At 37.5% G+C, this 10,047-nt stretch overlaps 1 pseudogene; it reads right to left on the bottom strand.

Annotated features, from left to right (window-relative positions):
* The window catches only part of LOC138142008 (olfactory receptor 10X1-like), a 10,730-nt pseudogene extending 2,951 nt beyond the window's left edge, over positions 1-7,779 (bottom strand).
* Between the last annotated feature and the right edge of the window lie 2,268 nt (positions 7,780-10,047).

The following is a 10,047-nucleotide window of genomic DNA, read 5'->3' as shown; positions in this document are numbered from 1 at the left end:
AGAGACAGAGAGAGAGAGAGAGACAGAGAGACAGAGAGAGAGACAGACAGAGAGAGAGACAGAGAGAGAGAGACAGAGACAGAGACAGAGAGACAGAGAGAGACAGAGAGAGATTCAGAGAGAGACAGAGAGAGACAGAGACAGACAGAGAGAGAGACAGAGACAGACAGAGAGAGAGGTGGGTGGGGAAAAAGTCAGAGAGGTAGATAAGCAGGACAGTTGCATTATAGAAACAAAGGAAAGAAACATGGTCAATAAGTTGAAGACACAAAGTCTGTGCTGTCCAGTCCTTTAGAGGCCAAGGAAGATGAAATGGATTGAACTTTTGTTCTTGAAGACTAGTGTCTTAGTCCCTCTGAGGGACTAATTTCAGTAGAGTGTTGGGAACAAGTCAAAATGCAAGTTTTAGTACTCAGTGGGTGATGAGAAAACAGAAACAATGAGGCCAAAACTAAGTTTTTGAAGTTTGACAATGAAAGGCATGAGAGACAGAGAGGCCTGACGCCTTTCTGCCCTGCAATATCCCTGGAATGTAGTTCTAGAAGACAGAAGGATTGAGGGTATAGTTTAGGGACTAGATAAAGGAGATCTAGGCATGTCGGCAGGAAGAGGCCATGTAGTCAGTTGAAAGAATAAAGCTGGAGAGAGTGGGTATTTGAAGGAATAAAATTCCGGAGAAGGCTAGAGGAGGTGGAATTGTGGGAAGAGGGGATTAGCCTAGAGGTAATGTGTTAATAATGGAAGAAGTGTTAGCCTGGGAGTAAAAAGAGATGAATCCTATTATTTTCTAGTCCAGTGACCCATGGCTATTTCCTGTTCTTCAATTTCCTCAGGTATAAAATGGAGATAGCATTGTTTACCTCAGGATCACTGGGAGGAAAGTGCTTTATGTAGTTCCTTTGAGCCTGCCGTAAAATAATTGCTATTTTTTTTTTTACAAAGAGGAGGGTATCCACCTCTTTAAAAATAGTCATTTTCTTCTCATAGGGCAGTAGAATTGGATATAATGCCTCCATCAAAATCCTCAGTATGTTATTCAAAAATCAATCAATCAACAATTATATATTAAGCCCCTATGTCAGGCATTGTACTAGGTAAAATCCAGGTATGCTTTCCATCTGTGTTGGGATAAAAAAGAAAAAATGAAACACTCTCATATTCTCAGTCTTTTAAATCCTAACTATTTTGATTATTGGCAGTGGAGGAGGGACACAAGATCAATCAAAGGTATATAACATATGAATTATTTCTGTGGGATATAGAATGCAGCCCTGGGTTTCCCTGGGTGATAGATAGTTGGGTAGCAATAGGTTTACCTTTCAAATTACATTTCATTCAATCCAATATGAAACTTTCCCTGGGAATATCTGTACTGTAAGCTATGGCTTACATGTTAGTACATAAATTCAGGAAAATAATCTGGGGTGCAAATATTCTATGAATAACCCAGCAGGCACATAAAGTAGACCTAAAGAGAGAGAAGACATATGTTGAAAAAAATTGACTCTCTATTTATGTTCTGTACTGGTAAATGTTGAACAATCCACTCTCCAAGGGAATAAAAAAACATACAGGACAAACTTTTAAACTGAATCTGCATCATTAACATTTTTCAGGTACTTTCTTAAGTCTAGACAATTAACCCAACAATAAGTCAAGCCCTCACTTATAACATTTGTAGATTTCCAATCTGTAATTGCTCACTGAAAATTTAACAGTGACTGTCAAGAGTTTATCTGAGCTGGCTCCAATATAACTCTCACTCGAAAAGTTGTTCTGACTAATAGTGGGAAAGAAGGGAGTAAGCATTTATATAGAACCTACTATGTGCCAAGTAGGAGCTGTTATTTTCCCCACATTACAGCTGTGAGAAATGAGGTAAACAGAGGTTAAGTGACTTGCCCAGATCACACAGCTAAGTATCTAAGGCCACATTTGAACCCAGGTCCTCTGGATTCCAGACCTAGCATTCTTTCCACTGTGCCATCACTGCTCCCAATTTATTCTTAGGCAGGTGACCCCACTATCTTTTCTTCCTTTATGTGATCTATAGGAAAAAACAGTGGACTTGTAGTCAAGTGACCCGAATTCAAGTCTCCTTTCTTCCCCTTAATAGCTATGTGAGATTGAATAAATCACTTCACTTTTAGGGCCTAATCTGGAAAATGAAGGAATTGAATTAGACAGTTTCTAAGGTCTTTTCCAGCTGCTTCTATCCTTTTTTTTTTTTTTGCTTTTTAGAGGGCAATTAGCATTAAGCGACTTGTCTAAGGTCACACAGTTTGTGTTAAGTGTCTGAGGCCAAATTTGAACTTAGGTCCTGACTTCAGGGCCGGTGCTCTATTCACTGTGCCACCTAGCCACCCCTATCTATCCTTTTATTTAGAATTTTCTTCTACTCACAAAGAATGAATGTTCCAACCCCTTCCCTTTAATTCTGATGAATTAAGGAAGGCTATAACTGGACTTCTTCCCATATATTTCTTTTTTTCTTGGGCATTTCCGAACCATACAAATCACCATATGCCACATAAATGTCTCCTCAATCCTGTAAGCATCTCTATTCAGATTTCCCAGATTGCTTTCAAAGGGTCTATAAACTGCTTGGTCACAGGAAGAATTGAGGCCCGGTTGTAATCTTTCAATAAAGCCAACATAAACACTCGATAAAACTGCTTTGCAGAAAATAGGGAGAATCCAACATTCCCATCTAGTTCTTAGGGAATCAAAGAAATGTGGGTTGGGGATTCCCACTGCCCAGTGGGAGTCACAGCCAGAGCAAACAAATGGCACAACTCGCAGGAGTGCACCAAAGATTGTAGCCAGGAACCATAAGTCTGTCCTAACTTTGCGCTTCAGGGGATCTGAAGAAAGAGCATTAAAGCATCAGTGATAGAGGGTCTAGAATAGGCAGTAGCCATTCAAGCAGCTTGATGTGATAGAAAGTGCGTGACGTGTAAGTCACACCACCAAGGCTCAAATCCCGCCTTGGTTGCTTATTGCCCATATGACCTTAACAATTCATTTTACCTCTAGGTCTTAGCTTCTTAAATTGAGAAGGTTGTAATCAATGATCTTTCAACTACTTTCCCCCTCTAATTTTTATACTATGATCTCTCACTTATCCCCCTGATTTATGGATTATCCTCAAGAAAGAGTGATTCTCAAACCAACTCCTCTATGATTGTTCTTATATTCCTGGGGGAGCCTCTCCCATGGCATAGTGTTGATACCACAGATCTGGAGTTAGGAAGATTTTCCTTCAACTCTTATCTTTGATACTCACTAGTTCTCTCACCCCAAGAAACCTCTTACCCACTCCTGAGTCTCCAATTCCTCCTATGTAACACAAGGATACACAGCATCTATGTTTCATGATTGTTTGAAGATCACATTAAATTAAACATGCTAAGTGCTGTGCAAACCGTAAAGCAAATAAATGTCAGATGTTATTATTATTACCCTCTTTGGTAAGTTCAAAACTGAAAACCAGCAGGAGAGCAAAGCTTATTCCAACAGGTAAATTTTTCTCTCATACAAATGAATAACCACAGAATGCAAGTGCAGTAATAAAGAACATCATAACTCTAGTATGGGATCTCCATCAACCTATGTTGATGAAAGCCTGTATGTAACTCACAAAGAGCTGTTTGAGGCTCAGGAACAATAGTGACTTGTTATGATCATATAACTATTAAGTTTTAAAGGTGGGATTTGAATCCATATTTTCCTGACTCCAAGAAGAGTCTAATACTTTTTCCACTATACAAACATAGCTCATGCAATTTTATGACAAATAAAAATGGTGATTTTGAAAATCATCCATTGTTTTGTATTATTTTATACTATAGCTCTTTTCTGATTCCATAATTTATACTTGGCTACAAAAGACTAGATTACATTGCACTTCACACAGAATAGAATCCTACCTGAATGTACTTTATTCAATTATCTCAAAGTTCAATGTTTGTCAGAATCCCATTTCTACCAGTCACAGACAATGTCTTCAAATCTCTTTTAGTAAAAGAGATTTTACTAAAATTTTTACTCAGATTTTACTCAGGAAAAAAGTCAACATATGATAATTTAAATAAATGCCTGGGTTTGGGCAGGAGAGTATTCGCTTCCTAGCCAGGAAGATCGTCACTGCTTAGTATCAGTGAGACCCAATGTTCTACAGCTCTAGGGGTTTGGGAGTTAAGGTTTGAAGGCCCATGGGGAACCACTATCCTCCTCTCATCAGAGGGAATCAAGGAAACTTTCACACCCAACTTTGTAATTTACTCTCATTATTTCCAGTGTTTTTCATATCATGTGACTTAGGGCACACAGAATATTGAACTCTGCAATCCTTTCCAGGCCCACACAAGCTGCCTCCAATAGGGGAGACTCTTGCTTCATAGCAATTTCCTCAAATGCCTTATGTTCATGTATCTCCTCTGTCTGAATCTCTGTAGAGATTCCTTATTGCCCATCATACTGATAGATTATTTGATTGGTTGATTGAGTAATTCGCTCATTAAATACTAAATATTAGTTATATAGGTTACAAAGCTAAACATTGGTAACTCAAAGGTATATCATACTATACATCTCTGACCTCAAGGAGCTTATGGAGTAAGGGGACATAAGATTTATGCTTGAAAAATCAAAAAAAGATATAATACTATACACTACAAGGTAGACTTTACCATCACAGTCTCTGATGGGCTATATGAGGATATAGAATGGAGTTTAAGAAAAGAAGATGGGAAGAATACTTATATCAGACAAAGTATATACAGAAAAGGTCCATGCTGGTGCCACTGAGGGGATTTTGAGGACAGTGACAGCATTATTATTAAAACACATGAAAGTGGGTTGATATAAAATTATCAAAATAAGATGAGCAAGTAAACATGAATAACTGGCCCCATGTACCTACTTTCTTAACTCTACAAAATATTTATAAGAATAAGTTACATACATACACTAAAGGCATCCCTGAAGACATGGAAAGTGAGCAGTCATGGTAATGCTATTTTACAGCAAAGCACACATTTATAATCATATGATTTAGCCAAATAATTGACTAAAAGATACAAAATGCAACTGTATTTGTAGGTTCCAACCTATTTTTCTAGCCTGAATGGATATTGGAAATTGCTCTTCCTTTCCACTCAGCCAAATTGGCCTTCTCTCTGCTCCTCTCACATTATGCTCTAGTTCCATGCCTTTATGCTGGCTGCCATACATGTCTATAGTGGAATCTCCTCTTACCTCTGTCTCTTGTTTGCAGACACAACTTGGGCATCATCTTCTTCATGAAGCCTCTTCTAATTACTGCTATTGCTTATGGCCTCCCTCTCAAACTTCTTTATATTTTTGTAATAGTTATCTTAATATCTATGATAGATACACACACATGTGTATATATTTATATATGTATGTATAGATACATGTTTGTTTTTGTTGCTATCGTTAGCCCCATTGGAATGTAAGTTTGTTGAGAGTAGAGATTGTTTCATTCTTTGTACTTGTTTTCCCTAGTGCTTAATATATTGCTTGGCTCATATCAAACACAATAAATGCTTAATAAAAACAATGGGGTATCTAAATATAAAATGGAGGACTAAACCCGAAAAGACTTTACTGTCAGCTAACAGGTACCTTCCCTCCTTAGACCCCAGCTACACTGACCAGATTTTGCTCCAGGAAGGAAATAAAAATGCCTACTTATGCACCTGTTTTGATATAGCTGCCAAAAAGAAACTTTAAAAAAGGCTATGTTACTCTGTATTAATTATTCTGACTAATTTATTTGTTGACTTTTTAAAAAACTGATTCAATACAGAAAAATGTCAGTTCAAAGTCTCTTTTCCAAAAGAACATCTTGCATGCATGTCTCAAGATCATAGCAGATTCTTTGAAAATTCAATAACAGAGATACGTTTGTTTGATGACTGGTTATTAACATCAGGTGAAATGTGAACAGCTTGAGACTGATGAACACCAAAGGACTTTCTACTATCATAGAAAATATACAAGTTGCAATCCAAATGAAAGATGAATTCATTATAAATGGTGATATTTTCCAAATATCAGCTCCTATTTTGGGATGATATTGTGTTTATTGCCTCAAGGCCTGAGTTATTGTAGAGTTTTCTAAATAAGATACATAATCATTCAAAAGGGGTCAATGTAACTGGACACATTATTAAAAAACCAAGTGGATGAAGAATGCCTGCTGTCCAGATTATGACATGCAGTTACATGGGCCAGATTTATGGGCAGTCTATCCAACTATACATTAGTATGGACAATAGGCATTCTTTATCCACTGGAGACTGACAATGAACTAGGTCCAGAATAGACTAGGAGAAAGAGAATAGGATGGTTTACCTCAGGGAAATTGTACCTGTACATGCTTTTATTGATTAACAAGTTTCTTCCTGAAACAAAGCCCATTTTTTTATAATAACAGTAAGCTTCTAATCAGAATACAAGGCTATAAGTCTCTGAAGAATTAAATCTGTGGCTCACTCAAAGACAAATGGAGAGGAGTGTGATAGGCAGGAGTTGTCTATAACTAAGAAATGCACAGGAGAGTCTACAGAAAGATTGTTATTCCTGACATAAAGTAAGCACTTAATTAATGTTTTTCTCTTTTCTTCTTTAATCAAAGAGATAGATGAGTCCCTCAATGAGAGTAAACCACTTTGGGTTCATCTGTGCATTGTTATAAATCTTAAAGAAGAAAGCCCAAACTTGTTAAATATACTTTCCTCTGCTTGGAGAATTATATTTTCTCCTTAACTACCTACCCACCATCCTGTTACCATAGAGGCTAACACTATCTTCCCAGTCCCTCGGGTTCACAATCAAGGAGTCACTCCTCACTATTTCTCACCCCCACCTCATATTCAAGCCATTTTTTTTTTAAAGCAATCGGGGTTAAGTAGCTTGTTCAAGGTTACACGGCCAGTTATTTCTGGGTGTGGTGCTGAGTATCTGAGCCCGGATTTGATCCAGGTCATCCCGACACTGGAGCCGGTTCTCTTAACTCACTGAGCCACCTTGCCGCCCCTTCAAGCCATTTTCAAGGCCTGCTAATTTCATCTTTGCAACACCTCCAGAATACCCCACCACCACCCATTCTCTCTGCTGACACTGCTATCACTCTAGTGCAGGGCTTCATCATCTCACACATAGACTAATGCAATAGTTTACTGGTGGGTCTGCCTGCCTTAAGTCTCTCCCTACTCCAATCCATTCTCCATTCTGTCACTAAAGTGATTTTCCTAAAACACAGGTCTAACCACATGACTCCCCTACTAAATAAACTCTAGTGGCTTCCTATTGCCTCTAGCAGCAAGTATAAAATGCTCTACTTGGTATTCGAAGCCCTTCATAACCTAGCCCCCTCCTACCATTTCAGTTTTCTTATAACTGATTCCCCAACATGTATTCTTAGATTCATATACACTGGCCTCCTGGCAGTTCCACGAACAAGAAATCCCATCCATTGGATCTAGGTGTTCTCTCTCCTATGCCTAGAATGTTCTTCCTCATCTTCTCTGACTACTAACCTCTCTGGTTTCCTTTAAGTCACCATTAAAATCTGACTTTCTCTAGGAAGTTTTCCCCAACCTGCCAATTCCAGTATTCTCTCTCTTTTGATTATTTCCTTTTTACCCTATATATAGCTTTCTTTGCATATATTTGCTTGCATGTTGTCTTCCCAAGTAGATTCAGTAAATTTAAAGTCATTGGGGGAGTTTTGTAATTACCCATAGGCATGACTGTTAATTCTCCTTCTCTTTTATTGTGGGCCCAGTTTGTTGTCAATTTACAGAATTTTGTAATAATTTTGATCATTAAGGAACAAGTCAGGGATCTGATTGCATAAAATAGCTAAATCAGGAATGATTCCCACATTAGTAAGGGGTTATTCATTTCCTGTCCTTTAAAAATGTAACCATTTTCATACTTTTATGATATTATTTCATCCTTGTAATAGCCATCAACTTTTGGTTCATTTTCAAAGACATTGGGGCAGCTAGGCGGCCCAGTGCAGGCCTGGAGTCAGGAAGACCTGAGTTCAACTCCTGTCTCAGACACTAGTGACTGTGTGACTCTGGGCAAATCATTTAAACCCACTTGCCTCAGTTTCCTCATCTGTAAAATAAGCTGGAAAAGGAAATGGCAAACCATTCTAATATCTTTGCCAAGAAAACCCCATGCGGGGTCACAAAGAATCCAACACAACTGAACAACAACAAATACAGTACTCATGGTACATAGACCCAAGCCTACAGTATGGCCCACTTGGCCTTAATCTCTGTCACTTTACTGCTGATTCAAATTTAGTAATAGTTTTTTATCATCCTCTCTGTATTTGTCTTCCTGTTGTTTCCTTCCATGGGCAATTCAATGGTTCAAAATCAAGAATGGAATAAAATGAGGCCCTTTTGTAATATATAACATGTTTTTATTTAACATTTTTATTTTATTTATTTTTTATTTCTTTAACATTTTATTTCTTTTTTATTTAAATCAAACATTTGTTTATTTTATTTATTTATTATTTGACAATAACATGGAAAGGATTTTCAATGAAGATACAACACTGATTCAGTTGCATAAAGTTCCCCTCAAATCTGCACTGCCTTGGTGGTCATCCCAGGAAGAAGGGTGTGATGTCTTACATAACAGTGAGACATCTATGCCAACCTAAGAAGAAACAACTTCTTGTATTCTCAAGTCTTATGCCTTAGGCTACTGGGAAGTTTACTTCAGCGATCCAAACCTTAATGATCTGGATGAAATGGATCTTGAAAATGGTTTCATTACATTCTTAGTGAAAATCTAGCCATGTGTCAAGCAACAGCAAGTGACTAGGTCACAATCATATTAGTATTAGATGTCACTTCTGCCCTACTTATTTTTTCCTCAAGCGTTCTTTGGAGTCACTGAGTATCAAACTATCTTTGTATCTCTTAACTCTGAGCTCCCCAATATTCTGGGTTGACAGGGACTGAGTAAAATCCAAGTTGTTTACTCCAAAGGGTAATTTTCTCTCTGGCTCATTGCCCCTACCTAGAAGTGACTCTGGAAAACCTCTAATCTATTTATAATATATTCTGTGTCTAGGTTTCCCCTTAAGTGAGCAACAGGATCTCAAGTTACCATTCATGAACTTAAAGTGTGATATGAAAATTGGTATGGGACAATCCTTTTCCTCACAAAAACTCAGGAAAATCAAAGGGTTTACAGCAGTCCACAAAGGGCTACATACGTAAACAAATTTCCATGCAAAACACTCATATAGCCCATCACATTCCCAAAAAGGGACTCAAACTTGGTGTTATCATGAGGGCAACATCCTAGTGTTTCAGAAAAATCTCTCCTTATAGTTCCTTACAAATTCTTAGTGCCATACTTTAATAGAGACTCTGCCCTGTTAGGTAAATGTATTTTGGGAAGTGCTGAGTAACCAATCACCTTCCCATCAGAAATGAAATATCTTTGCTCTGCAAGAAGGAAATGACACAGGAACTAGGTAGATAGATCATCCTCTACTTTGCTTGAAGAACATATTGCAACAGGAAATAGCCTTTACTATTTAGAAGGTCTGTTTCCTGGCTCCCTGTTCTTTCAAACTGGAAACTCTCCAATTTAACCTAATTTAGGTTATCTGCGTTTGCTATGCACTGTTTTTTTTTCAAAATTTAAAAAAAAACTATTATGAACTTAAAAATACATTTTAGATCTTTATTACAGTTTGCTTTTGTTTAAAAGTATTCGATAAGATAAATGGTCACAGGATATGAACAGGTAGTTTTCTGATGAAGAAATGAAAACCTATTATGAATGTATGAAAAAATGCTCTAGATCATTATTGATCAGAGAAACGCAAACTAAAACAAACTTGAGATACCATTTTACATCTACCAGATTGGCTAAAATTATCAAAAGAAAGTGACAAATGTTGGAGTATGTGGAAAAATAGGGACACTAATTCATTGCTTGTGGAATTGTAAAATAATCCAACCATTTTGGAGAGCA

The sequence above is a fragment of the Petaurus breviceps genome, unplaced genomic scaffold, assembly GCF_028583685.1.
Source record: "Petaurus breviceps papuanus isolate PSGF00001 unplaced genomic scaffold, PetGlider_PUasm1.0 90510, whole genome shotgun sequence".
Classification (NCBI taxonomy): Eukaryota; Metazoa; Chordata; class Mammalia; order Diprotodontia; family Petauridae; genus Petaurus; species Petaurus breviceps.
The sequence above is the reverse complement of the archived record's forward strand: the minus strand, read 5'-3'. Positions and strand labels throughout refer to the sequence as shown.